The following is a 12,900-nucleotide window of genomic DNA, read 5'->3' as shown; positions in this document are numbered from 1 at the left end:
TTCTAATTACTTTAACATTAACATTAACCTTCTAATTACTTTAACATTAACATTAACATTCTAATTACATTAACATTAACCTTCTAATTACATTAACATTAACCTTCTAATTACATTAACATTAACCTTCTAATTACTTTAACATTGACCTTCTAATTACTTTAACATTGACCTTCTAATTACTTTAACATTGACCTTCTAATTACTTTAACATTGACCTTCTAATTACTTTAACATTAACATTCTAATTACATTAACATTAACATTCTAATTACTTTAACATTAACCTTCTAATTACATTAACATTAACCTTCTAATTACTTTAACATGAACCTTCGAATTACTTTAACGTTAACATTCTAATTACTTTAACATTAACCTTCGAATTACTTTAACATTAACATTCTAATTACTTTAACATTAACCTTCTAATTACATTAACATTAACCTTCTAATTACTTTAACATTAACCTTCTAGTTACTTTAACATTAACATTAACCTTCTAATTACTTTAACATTAACCTTCTCAATTACTTTAACATTAACCTTCTAATTACTTTAACATTAACATGAACCTTCTAATTACTTTAACATTAACCTTCTAATTACTTTAACATTAACATTAACCTTCTAATTACTTTAACATTGACCTTCTAGTTACTTTAACATTAACATTAACCTTCTAATTACATTAACATTAACCTTCTAATTACTTTAACCTTCTAATTACTTTAACATTAACCTTCTAATTACTTTAACATTAACATTAACCTTCTAATTACTTTAACATTGACCTTCTAGTTACTTTAACATTAACATTAACCTTCTAATTACATTAACATTAACCTTCTAATTACTTTAACATTAACATTAACCTTCTAATTAGTTTAACATTAACATTAACCTTCTAATTACATTAACATTAACCTTCTAACTACTTTAACCTTCTAATTACTTTAACATTAACCTTCTAATTACATTAACATTAACCTTCTAATTACATTAACATTAACCTTCTAATTACTTTAACATTAACCTTCTAATTACTTTAACATTGGCCTTCTAATTACTTTAACATTGACCTTCTAATTACTTTAACATTAACCGTCTAATTACTTTAATATTGCTAGCCATTTCACATCGGTTACACGAGCCTAATCTCGGGAGTTGATAGGCTTGAAGTCATAAACAGCGCAATGCTTGAAGCACAATGATTGTTATGAAAACTTGAAATCGGCCCTAATTAATCGGTCAACCTCTAGTTTAGACCTTACTAATCTGCTAGAGAACCAGTTCGGATTTAAGTATAGCTTTTGTATGACTGACCGTTAGTGAGAGATCTAATGCTTTAATATTGAATCATTCCTGCCCTCTGTGAATGTATATTCAAATAGGCCTGTTTAATATTGTCAGGCTTGCCATTCCAAATAAAATTGAATATTTTTTACTCATATAATTTAAAAAGCAAGTCGTTAGGTAAACTGGGATATGACTAATGTATTTTTGTTGAACTTCAAAAAAAAAGTCAGTTAAGAACAGATTCTTATTTACAATGACGGCCTACCAGAAGGCAAAAGGCAAAAGGCCTCCTGCGGGGACGGGGGCTGGGATTAAAAATACAAATATAGGACAAAACACACATCAGGACAAGAGACACCACAACACTACATAAAGAGAGACCTGAGACAACACAACACTACACAAAGAGAGACCTAAGACAACAACATAGCAAGGCAGCAACACATGACAACACAGCATGGTAGCAACACAACATAACAAACAGTTTACAGAGGAGTATAGAGTGCAGTGATGTGTCCTATAAAGAGCATTGGTGGCAAATCTCATGGCCGAATGGTAAAGAACATCTAGCTGCTCGAGGTCACCCTTACCTTCCAATCTATAAATTACGTCTCCGGAATCTAGCATGGGTAGGAGGGTCATCTGAATCAGGGTTAGTTTGGCAGCTGGGGTGAAAGAGGAGCAATTACAATAGAGGAAACCAAGTCTAGATTTAACTTTAGCCTGCAGCTTTGATATGTGCTGAGAGAAGGACAGTATACCGTCTAGCCATACTCCCAAGTACTTGTATGAGGTGACAACCACAAGCTCTAAACCCTCAAAGGTAGTAATAACACCTGTGGGAGGAGGGGCATTATTCTTACTAAACCACATGACCTTTGTTTTGGAGGTGTTCAGAACAAGGTTAAGGGTAGAGAAATCTTGTTAGACACTAAGAAATCTTTGTTGTAGAGTATTTAACACAGAATCCGGGGAGGGGCCAGCTGAGTGTAAGACTATCATCTGCATATAAATTAATGAGAGCTTCCTACTGCCTGAGCTATGTTGTGGATGTAAATTGAGAAGAGCGTGAGGCCTAAGATCTAGCCTTGGGGTACTCCCTTTGTGACAGTGACTGAGACAACAGATTTTCTGACTTTTTCTGAGAGAGGTAGTTAGCAAACCAAAGACCCCTCAGACACAAATACTCCTTAGCCGGCCCACACGAATGGATTGGTCTACCGTATCAAAAGCTTTGGTCAAGTCAATAAAAATAGCAGCTCAATATTGCTTAGAATCAAGGGCAATGGTGACATCATTGAGGACCTTTAATGTTGCAGTGATACATCCATAACCTGAGCGGATACCAGATTGAATACCCGAGAGAATACTATAGACATCAAGAAAGCCAGTCAGTTGATTATTATTAAGTTTTTCCAACACTTTTGATAAACAGGGCAAAATAGAAATAGGCCTATAACAGTTAGGATCAGCTTGATCTTCCCCTTTAAATAAAGGATGAACTGTGGCTGCCTTCCAAGCAATGGGAACCTCCCCAGAAAGGAGAGACTAAAAGGTCAGCGATAGGCTTGGCGATGATAGGGGCAGCAACATTAAAGAAGAAAGGGTCTAAACCATCTGACCCAGATATTTTTTGGGGTCTAGTTTATGGAGCTTATTTAGCACCTCGGACTTATTTCTCATTTGCCTGAACGATAGCCAGTCAGCCTGAGTATGCGTGTGCCGAGCCTGTCGCCAAATGCAATTCATGAGGTGGAGTAACTCTTCAAGATTAGTGTTGAACCAGAGGCTGAACTTGTTTTTAATTCTCATTTTCTTTATGAGGGCATGTTTGTTAACAATACCATTGAAAATATTAAAAAATAAGGTCCAAGCGTCTTCGAAGGAGGGGATCAAGCTGATTCTATACCATTTTACAGAGGTTAGTTCATGAAGGAAGACTTGCTCATTAAAGTCTTTTAGCAAGCGTCTATGACAAATCAGGACAGGTCATTTCACTGAGCAGCCATTACGAACACAGGCTGTAAAACAGTGATCAGTAAGGTCATTACAGAAAACACCAGACTGATACCTATCAGGATTATTTGTGAGAATAACATCAAGGAGAGTAGCCTTTTCTGGGTGTTTGGAGTCAAAATTTGTAATAATCTGATAAAGATTTAGGAAGTCAATTTGCTTTAGGATCCCACTTTACCCTTACCTACAGTGCCTTCAGAAAGTATTCAGACCCCTTGACTTTTCCACAATATTTTATGTTACTACCTTATTCTAAAATGGATTCAATATTATTTTTATCTCAGCAATCGACACACAATACCCCATACTGACTTGTCCTCTTGATACCTGTTTCACTGATTTCTGCTCTCGTAAAAGCCTGTAATTTCTGCACGTTAACACTAGAAGCTTATTACCTAAAAATTGAAAGTGTGGGTTCACAGCTCCAATCCAGATGTGTTGGTCATTACTAAGACGTGGTTAAGAAAGAATATTTTGAATACTGATGATAACCTTTCTGGTTATAACCTTTTTCAACAAGACAGATCTTCCAAAGATGGGGGAGTGGCAATCTTTACCAAGGAACACCTTCAGTGCTCGGTTGTCTCCACCAAGTCTGTCCCCAACAATTTGATTTGTTGGTTTTAAGCATTTAACTTTCAAATAGCTCTTTTTTGACTGTCGCTGGGTGTTATCGTCCACCATCAGCACCGACCGGTACCCTACCTGCCCTAAGCTCTCTCCTGGCCCCTTACACTAAGTCTGAATTTGTCCTGCTAGGTCACAAAGTGCTGTACAGAAACCCAGCCTAAAACTCCAAACGGCAAGCAATGCAGGTGTAGAAGCACGGTGGCTAGGAAAAACTCCCTAGAAAGGCCAGAACGTTGGAAGAAACCTAGAGAGGAACCAGGCTATGAGGGGTGGCCAGTCCTCTTCTGGCTGTGCCGGGTGGAGATTATAACAGAACATGGCCAAGATGTTCAAATGTTCATAAATGACCAGCAGGGTCAAATAATAATAATCACAGTAGTTGTCGAGGGTGCAACAGGTCAGCACCTCAGGAGTAAATGTCAGTTGGCTTTTCATAGCCAATAATTCAGAGTATCTCTACCACTCCTGCCGTCTCTAGAGAGTTGAAAACAGCAGGTCTGGGACAGGTAGCAGGTCTGGGACAGGTAGCAGGTCTGGGACAGGTAGCACATCCGGTGAACAGGTCAGGGTTCCATAGCCACAGGCAGAACAGTTGAAACTGGGGCAGCAGCACGGCCAAGTGGACTGGGGACAGTAAGGAGTCATCATGCCAGGTAGTCCTGAGGCATGGTCCTAGGGCTCAGGTCCTCCGAGAGAGAGAAAGAAAGAAAGAGAGAAAGAGAGAATTAGAGAGAGCATACTTAAATTCATACAGGACACCGAATAGGACAGGAGAAGTACTCCAGATATAACAAACTGACCCTAGCCCCCGACACATAAACTACTGCAGCATAAATACTGGAGGCTGAGACAGGAGGGGTCAGGAGACACTGTGGCCCCATCCGATGACACCCCCGGACAGTGCCAAACAGGAAGGATATAACCCCACCCACTTTGCCAAAGCAGAGCCCCCACACCACTAGAGGGATATCTTCAACCACCAACTTACCATCCTGAGACAAGGCAGAGTATAGCCCACAAAGATCTCTGCCACGGCACAACCCAAGGGGGGTGCCAAGCCAGACAGGAAGATCACATCAGTGACTCAACCCACTCAAGTGACGCACCCCTCCTTGGGATGGTATGAAAGAGCCCCAGTAAGCCAGTGACTCAGCCCCTGTAATAGGGTTAGAGGCAGAGAATCCCAGTGGAAAGAAGGGAACCGGCCAGGCAGAGACAGCAAGGGCGGTTCGTTGCTCCAGAGCCTTTCCGTTCACCTTCACACTCCTGGGCCAGACTACACTCAATCATGTGCAGCAAGTAATCACCTCAGGAGTAAATGTCAGCAGGTCTCGGACAGGTAGCACGTCCAGTGTAAATATCGTACATTATCAATATTATTATTTCTAAATGGAAAATTACAATGTGCAATTATGTACACGCAAAAAAGATCAGTACTTTGGTGTAGGTTGGTTTTTACCTATTAGATTAACTTTTTGTCGTAAATAACTTCTAGAACCAAGCAGCGCATACATTATAGACAGATGAAGACATGAACTACTGTTAGAGAGAATCTTTCAGTCAAAGATACATCTTTCAAAGACACTCCCTACCAAAGCCATTGGTCCTCCAATCATAGGTCTTACCTCAGTTGTCTCACGGATAGTTGCACTAAACGTTGTCAGTCAAGGACAGAACTACATACATTTCCATAGCCAGGCAGAACAGTTGAAACTGGAGCCAGCACGCCAGGTGGACTGGGGACAGCAAGGAGTCATCAGGCCAGGTAGTCCTGAAACGATGGTCCTAGGGCTCAAGTCCTCCGAGAGAGAGAGAAAGAAAGAAAGAAAGAGAAAATGAGAGAAAGAGAGAGAGAATTAGAGAGAGCATACTTAAATTCACACAGAACACCGGATAAGACAGGAGAAGTACTCCAGATATAACAGACTGACCCTAGCCCCCCGACACATAAACTGAGTCCTGAGTCCTAAAGCAATGGGACTTCCTAAATCTTTGCTATGAGACTCGAAATTGAGTTGTTTCCATTGATCATCCTTGAGATGTATCTACAACTTGATTGGAGTCCATCTGTGGTAAATTCAATTGATTGGACATGATATTGAAAGGCACACACCTGTCTATATAAGGTCCCACAGTTGACAATGCATGTCAGAGTTAAAACCAAGCCATGAGAAGGAATTGTCCGTAGACGTCCGAGACAGGCCGCTTGGAGTTTGCTAAAAGGCACCTTGTTGAAAAGAAGAGGGGAGAGGAGAGGAGAGAAGAAAGGAGAGAAGAGAAAGGAGAGGAGGAAGAGAGAAGAGGAAAGAGGAGAGGAGAAGAGAGAGATGAGAATAGTAGGGGAGAGGAGAGGAGAAAGGGGAGAAGAGAAGAGGAAAGAGGAGAAGAGGAGAGATGAGAATAGCATCCGAGAGACAAAAGGAGAGACAGGGATGTTTTATTCATCCCTCTTCTTCTCTCCTCTGCAGAAGGGAGCACAGCATCTGAGACACAGCACCTGAGACACAGCAGCTGAGACACAGCATCCGAGACACAGCATCCGAGACACAGCATCCGAGACACAGCATCCGAGACACAGCATCCGAGACACAGCATCCGAGACACAGCATCCGAGACACAGCATCTAAGACACAGCATCTAAGACACAGCATCTGAGACACAGCACCGGAAACACAGCATCTAAGACACAGCATCTGAGACACAGCATCCGAGACACAGCATCTAAGACACAGCATCTGAGGCACAGCACCTGACATCCTTCATGCTGTCACAGACAGACACCACCAGCTGGGAGACAGAGGGCGGAATGGGAGATGAGAGGAAGAAAGTCAGAGAAAATAAGACAGACAGAGAGCACAGAGAGTTAGACAGGGGCAGAGAACGCAGGGATGAGGTGTGTGTGTGTGTGTGTGTGTGTGTGTGTGTGTGTGTGTGTGTGTGTGTGTGTGTGTGTGTGTGTGTATATGTGTGTGTGTGTTCTGTACGGTTTAACCTAGCACTGTTGAGTGGTAAAGTGCTCTCCTGTCTGGACCATCTGGTCTGAGAGCTGGGCTGCTGCTGTCACCACCCTGTGTCTGGCTCTACTAGGACTAACACACACACACACACACTCACTCTAGAGCATTGTGTTCAGCAGGTCTGGAGCCAGAGGTGAGACAGTCCAGACGGAGCAGGTCATAGTTACTATGGTGACGGAGTGAGATACAGATAAATGTTATTGACTGTTAGCATACTGCAGTTAGCATACTGCAGTGTATAGTATAATGTCTACTGTCTCTCTCTAACGTTACAATAAACTATTAGAAATAAAAGTTATATACAGTATACAACCAAAAAGGGGTTAAATCACCTGCTTCATATATACCGGTTCTATATAGAACATTATTGCCTGCTTCATATATACCGGGTCTATATAGAACATTATTGCCTCATATATACCGGTTCTATATAGAACTCTGCTTCATATATACCGGTTCTATATAGAACATTATCGCCTGCTTCATATATACCGGTTCTATATAGAACTCTGCTTCATATATACCGGTTCTATATAGAACATTATCGCCTGCTTCATATATACCGGTTCTATATAGAACATTATCACCTGCTTCATATATACCGGTTCTATATAGAACATTATCGCCTCATATATACCGGTTCTATATAGAACTCTGCTTCATATATACCGGTTCTATATAGAACATTATCGCCTGCTTCATATATACTGGTTCTATATAGAACATTATCGCCTGCTTCATATATACCGGTTCTATATAGAACATTATCGCCTGCTTCATATATACCGGTTCTATATAGAACATTATCGCCTGCTTCATATATACCGGTTCTATATAGAACATTATCGCTTGCTTCATATATACCGGTTCTATATAGAACATTATCGCCTGCTTCAAATATACTGGTTCTATATAGAACATTTAGCGGTGCCATTATTGAAGCAACCATTTGCTCTAAGAGTGTCATCAAGTATGTTCTCCTCTCCACTGCTGTAGCTACTGCATTATAGAGAGAATATCAGAGAGAAGGTGAAACTTCGCCCCAGTCTGAGGTCCTGAACGCTCTGGAGCAGGTTTACATCAAGGAGCTCTCTGTACTTTTCTCTCCGTTCATCTTTCCTTCGATCCTGACTAGTCTCCCTGTCCCTGCCGCTGAAAAACATCCCCACAGCATGATGCTGCCACCACCATGCTTCACCATAGGGATGGTGCCAGGTTTCCTCCAGACGTGACGCTTGACATTCAGGCCAAAGAGTTCAATCTTGGTTTCATCTCACCAGAGAATCTTGTTTCTCAGTCAATCAGGGGTCTTTTCACAGTCCCCAAATGCAGAACAAATTCAAGAAAACATTCAGTATTATATAGAGCACTTATTGCATGGAACTCCCTTCCATCTCATATTGCTCAAATAAACAGCAAACCTGGTTTCAAAAAACAGATGAAGCAACACCTCACGGCACAACGCCTCTCCCCTATTGGACCTAGATAGTGTATGTATTGATATGTAGGCCACGTGTGCCTTTTTAAAAATGTATGTAGTTCTGTCCTTGTACTGTTCTTGTCTAATGATGTTCTGTATTATGTTATTTATTTATTGTATTATGTCATTCTGTATTATGTTTCATGTTTTGTGTGGACCCCAGGAAGAGTAGCTGCTGCTTATGCAACAGGATCCTACTAAAATACCAACTACCAAATGGAAACACCCTGAGCTCAATGTCAAGTCTCATAGCAAAGGGTCTCTGAATACTTATGGAAATAAGGGATATCTGTTTTTTATTTTTAATACATTTTCAAAAATGTCTAAAAACCTGTTTTCGCCTGTTTTGTCATTATGGGGTAATGTGCATAGGTTACTGAGGACATTATTTTAAATAATCCATTTTAGAATAATGCTGTAACGTAAGAAAATGTGGAAAGGGTGAAGGGGTCTGAATACTTTCCAAAGCCACTGTAGTTTTTCTGATGTAGCTACTGTACTACAGTACCAGTCAAAAGTTTGGACAGCTAGTTATTTTCTACATTGTAGAATATTAGTGAAGACATCAAAACTATGAAATAACACATATGGAATAACATCTTCAAAAAAGTGTTAAACAAATCAAAATATATTTTAGATCCTTCAAATTAGCCACCCTTTGACTTGATTAAAGTTTTGTAAACTCTTGGCATTCTCTCAACCAGCTTCACCTGGAATGCTTTTCCAACAGTCTTGAAGGAGTTCCCACATATGTTGAGTACTTGTTGGCTGCTTTTCCTTCACTCTGCAATCCACTCATCCCAAACAATATCAATTGGGTTGAGGTTGGGTGATTGTGGAGGCTAGGTCAGGAGTCATCTGATGCAGCACTCCATCACTCTCCTTCTTGGTCAAATATCCTTTACACAGCCTGAAGGTGTGTTGGGTCATTGTCCTGTTAAAAATCAAATGATAGATTATCAGATACACCGTCTGTGGCAGGGCTTGAAAACTATGATGGAAACCCAGACGCTGCCCAGTGATGAGCTAAATTACTTTTATGCTCACTTCAAGGCAAGCAACACTGAATCATGCATGAGAGCACCAACTGTTCTGAATGACTGTGTGATCATGCTCTCTGTAGCCGATGTGAGCAAGACCTTAAAACGGGTCGACATTCACAAAGCTGCTGGGCCAGACGAATTACCAGGACGTACACTCAAAGCATGCGCGGACCAACTGGCAAGTGTCTTCACTGACATCTTCAACCTCTCCCTGACCGAGTCTGTAATACCTACATGTTTCAAACATACCACCAAAGTCGCTGTGCCCAAGAAAGTGACAGTAACCTGCCTAAATGATTACCGCCCCGTAGAACTCACGTCGGTAGCCAGGATGTGCTTTCAGAGGCTGGTCATGGCTCACATCAACACCATCACGCCAGAAACCCTAGACCCACTCCAATTCGCATACCGCCCCAACAGATCCACAGATGACACAATCACTATTGCACTCCACAAAGCCCTTTCCCACCTGGACAAAAGGAACACTTATGTGAGAATACTGTTCATCGACTACAGCTCAGCGTTCAACACCATAGTACCCACAAAGCTCATCATTAAGCTAAGGGTCCTGGGACTAAACACCTCCCTCTGCAACTGGATCCTGGACTTCCTGACGGGCCGCCCCCAGGTGGTGAGGGTAGGTAGCAACACATCTGCCACGCTGATCCTTAACACTAGGGCCTCTTAGGGGTGTGTGCTCAGTCCCCTCCTGTACTCCCTGTTCACCCACGACTGCATGGCCAGGCATGACTCCAACACCATCATTAAGTTTGCTGATGACACAAGAGTGGTAGGCCTAATCACCGACAACGATGAGAGCCTATAGGGAGGAGGTCAGAGACCTGGCAGTGTGGTGCGAGGACAACAACCTCTCCCTCAATATGAGCAAGACAAAGGAGCTGATCCTGGACTATAGGAAAAGGAGGACGGAATAGGCCCCCATTAACATCGACGGGACTGAAGTAGAGTGGGTCAAGAGTTTCAATTTCCTTGGCACAGACGCATTAAGGAAAGAAATTCCACAAATGACCTTTTAACAAGGCAGACTTCACATTCCACGTGACTACCTCATGAAGCTGGTTGAGAGAATGTCAAGAGTGTGCAAAGATGTCATCAAAGCATAGGGTTGTTACTTTGAAGTATCTCAAATATAAAATATATTTAGATTTATTTAACACTTTTTTTGTTTCTACATGATTCCATATGTGTTATTTCATAGTTTTGATGTATTCACTATTATTCTAGAAAATTGTACAAATAAAGAAAAACCCTTGAATGAGTTTGACTGGTACTGTATATTTATTTTTCTGTGCAATTTGAAAAGTTGTATTTGTTTTGTTGCTAAACTAATAATACAGGAAACAGACTGGTGCAACCTGATTGGCTAAACGCTATATTAAACATTCGGGACTAGCATTTCTAGGCGTTAGCCACTTTAGCATGGTGATGGAAAATTGTGTTTCATGAAGAAAGTACAATTTTCCCCACCGTGAAATATAGTTAATTGAGGAGGAAATCAAGTTCTTTGCAGCAGACTGAATGAAGAATGTTTTAGGTACGAATTCACTGGGGATACGAGTGTATTTCCGCTGCATACAATGCATTTGGACGGTAAGACTCCATATCTCCATCTACCGGCCGCTCTGCTCTGCGGCTGAATACAGTAATATGCGGATTCACATCAGCCCAACCGACTAGTCAGAGTTTTGTCTTCTAAGTCTCCACAACACCGCTGCCCTAAAATACCGTATTTACATTTATGCAGCAACAAATGGGGAACTGTAGGCTACCGTAAAGATCTGAGTAGGTTGATTCTACAGTATGGGAAACCCATGGACAGACTCGCTGTGGGAACTCAGAAGTTGTCTCTGTCTGTTTCCTGTCTGTCCCGCTGTCTCAGGTCTGTGAAGGTAAAGATGTCTCTGATGTCGAGCTGAAGGTACCGTCTCCCCTCGTGCGCAGGAGGGTGCACGTTGAGCGCGTGCTGCGGCTGCAGTGATCAAATACCTGTCATCTCTTACTAGCTGCGCTGCGTGCTTGATATTACCGACTGAACGGAGGATTTACTGGGAACGGGAACTGAGAACATACCGGCCCAAACCCCCTCCGACTGGACACCAATGGCTTCATGGTAAGGAAGAGGTTTTTTTATAGTTTCATTCTGTGCTGGGATGTTTACTCTGCATGATCGCGGCTGAAAGGTGCTACATGATCAATCTGATTTCTGCATTGGCCATTCAGCATTTAGTGGTACGGCCTCTGCAGAAGTCAGGGCAGGCATACCTGTTCTTTGTCGAGCAGCACATCAGTGTTGTGAAGGAAGATGTCAAGGAAGTGAGTTTGCGTTTATACAGGACCTCCCGCCCTCACCTACGGTCAACTAATCATGTCAATGCGGAGCTATATGGAGCCCTCCTCTGCTTTCCTCTAGAGGCTCCGCTTTGCGTCAAACCATCCATTGGACGCCTCCGACCACATTTCAGATCAAGCATAAATTGTCTCTTACCCAGACAGGCTATCTATATAGTTTAGGTATGGCTGTGCGCGCGCAACGGGGGGTAGTGCGTTGGATAGTAGCCTATAGGATGCTTATATACTACATAGTTGGTTAAGCTGATTGTTTATTATAGCCTATTTACCTGATAATGTAGCCTCGGAATATGCTCTCTTCAGTTCTACAATCTCTCTCTCTCAATCTCTCTCAACATTCAGTTCTACAATCTCTCTCTCTCAATCTCTCTCAACATTCAGTTCTACAATCCCTCTCTCTCAATCTCTCTCAACATTCAGTTCAATTTCAATCCCTCGCTCTCCCTCTTTATTTTCAGTTCAATTTCAAACCCTCTCTCGCTCTCTCTCAATTTTCAGTTCAATTTCAATCCCTCTCTCTCGCTCTCTCTCAATTTTCAGTTCAACTTCAACCTCTCTCACAGTTCAATTTAATTTAAGGGCTTTATTGGCATGGCATACATATGTTAACAAAGCAAGTGAATTCAATAATAAACAAAAGTGAAATTTACAAAAAGTCACAGTAAATATTACACTCACAAAAGTTCAAAAATAATAGACATTTCAAATGTCATATTATGTGCAAATAGTTCAAGTACAAAAGGGGTGTTTGTTCTTCACTGGTTGCCCTTTTCTTGTGGCAACAGGTCACAGATCTTAATGCTGTGATGGCACACTGTGGTATTTCACCCAATAGATATGGGAGTTTATCAAAATGTGATTTGTTTTCTAATTCTTTGAGGATCTGTGTAATCTGAGGGAAATATGTGTCTCTAATATGGGAGGAGGATGGGAAAGCAGCTCAATTTCCACCTCAATTTGTGGGCAGTGGGCACATAGCCTGTCCGGCCCCACACGGTAATTTTGGGAAGAGGGGCTGAACGGAACCAAAGTAAATGTCAAAGC

General features: G+C 41.5%; 1 protein-coding gene and 1 long non-coding RNA gene across 2 annotated transcripts in view; one reads left to right on the top strand and one right to left on the bottom strand.

Moving 5' to 3' along the window:
• Positions 1 to 2,589: 2,589 nt before the first annotated feature.
• The window catches only part of LOC135531500 (uncharacterized), a 16,957-nt gene continuing 6,646 nt past the window's right edge, over positions 2,590 to 12,900 (bottom strand). Inside the window, exon 3 of the long non-coding RNA XR_010454014.1 lies at positions 2,590 to 4,632. This is a non-coding gene — a long non-coding RNA (uncharacterized LOC135531500). The remainder of the gene's footprint in view (positions 4,633 to 12,900) is intronic.
• The window catches only part of LOC135531499 (pituitary adenylate cyclase-activating polypeptide type I receptor-like), a 97,839-nt gene continuing 96,393 nt past the window's right edge, over positions 11,455 to 12,900 (top strand). Inside the window, exon 1 of the mRNA XM_064959528.1 lies at positions 11,455 to 11,617. The gene's annotated coding sequence lies outside the window, so the exon portion shown is untranslated. The remainder of the gene's footprint in view (positions 11,618 to 12,900) is intronic.

Source organism: Oncorhynchus masou, unplaced genomic scaffold, assembly GCF_036934945.1.
Source record: "Oncorhynchus masou masou isolate Uvic2021 unplaced genomic scaffold, UVic_Omas_1.1 unplaced_scaffold_1606, whole genome shotgun sequence".
Classification (NCBI taxonomy): domain Eukaryota; kingdom Metazoa; phylum Chordata; class Actinopteri; order Salmoniformes; family Salmonidae; genus Oncorhynchus; species Oncorhynchus masou.
The sequence above is the reverse complement of the archived record's forward strand: the minus strand, read 5'-3'. Positions and strand labels throughout refer to the sequence as shown.